We start from the raw sequence: 1273 nt of genomic DNA, 5'->3' as shown, positions 1-1273 counted from the left end.
AGTTGAGGTTGAGTGTAAAAATATTAATTTTTTTGAATTCAGATTATGTAGGGCGGGCAGGAGCGGCCTGTGGAATGAGTGAACTTGCCACTTGTTTATAAGTGCTTCAGTGACTGATAATGATTTTAGCATTTTTAAGTGGCTGAGAGAANTCAAAAGAGTAATCTAATTAGTAATACCTAGAAGTTAAAATCTAAATTTCAGTGTCCATAAATAAAATATGATGGTGACATAGCCANACCCATCGACCCTGTCCTCCAGTGGTAGAACTGAGCAGTTGCAGTGGGACCTGCAAGATGTAGAATATTTATTGTCTGGTCATTCCCTGAGAAAACAAGCTCTCCCCTGTAGTAGCTTTGTTTTCTGCCTTCTGATTTTTTTGTTTATTTTGTTTTTGTTTTAGTTTTTGCTCTTTTGAGACAGGCTTTCTCTGTGTAGCTCTGGTTGTCCTGGCTGAGACCAGGCTGGCCTCAACTCAGAGATCTGCCTTCCTCTGCCTCCCAAGAGCTGGGATCAAAGGTGTGTATCACCACAGCCCAGCTGCTTTCTGAATTTTTAATATTTCTCGACTCTGCTTGTGACACACTTCCCTCATCCTTCTCCAGTCCTGTGTCTCATGCCTTGAACCCCCAGTGACATCATTAACTTTTCTTTGCTGCTGCTGGCTTGTGATTTAAAAGCTCTTCTGACTTTCCCTTGTTTCACAGTAGTAACCCATCAGGACATCTTGTCTTTATTCTGTGCAGTTTAATGTTAAGTTCTCCATGTCTGTGCTAGGTTTGAAGCCATTTTCATCAAACTGTCGATGTCCTGCATATGGCTTCTATTCTTTTTTGTGATGGTAACTGTTTACTTCCCCCAAAGGAATCTTTTATTTGTCCAAGGCCATGAGGCTTACCAGTGACTTTGGCCTTGCCTTGTTATCGCCCTAAAGCTTTTTAGGTGACATTGTAACTTTTTCAGCTGAGAATTCCCACTCACCTCCACAGGGTGCTGATAGCCAAGAGGCTCCATGGCAAGATCCTGCCTAAAAGTCAAAAGAAACAGACTTGGTAACTGGGGCAAATTTAGCATTTCTGACATTACCCATCAGTTCACGCAGCCTGAGGTGGGAAGCCTTGCCTCAAAGGCAGGGCCTCTGCCTCGGGTCCCACTTCCTCATACATCATCACACGGTTAGAGGACAAGAGCTAAGTCAGGAGTTAGGATGTGGAGGAGAGCACTCACTGTGCTCAGCGGGCTGCTGAGAGGCATGTGCTGTCCACGGGGAGAA

General features: G+C 44.1%; 1 protein-coding gene across 1 annotated transcript in view; it reads left to right on the top strand.

Annotated features, from left to right (window-relative positions):
- Pex5 (peroxisomal biogenesis factor 5) overlaps positions 1 to 1273 on the top strand; it is an 18818-nt gene that overhangs the window by 13767 nt on the left and 3778 nt on the right. The gene's annotated exons all lie outside the window — the stretch shown is intronic.

Source organism: Mus caroli, chromosome 6 (assembly GCF_900094665.2).
Source record: "Mus caroli chromosome 6, CAROLI_EIJ_v1.1, whole genome shotgun sequence".
In the NCBI taxonomy this organism is placed as follows: domain Eukaryota; kingdom Metazoa; phylum Chordata; class Mammalia; order Rodentia; family Muridae; genus Mus; species Mus caroli.
Note: the sequence above shows the minus strand (reverse complement) of the source record. Positions and strands in the feature narration are given on the sequence as shown.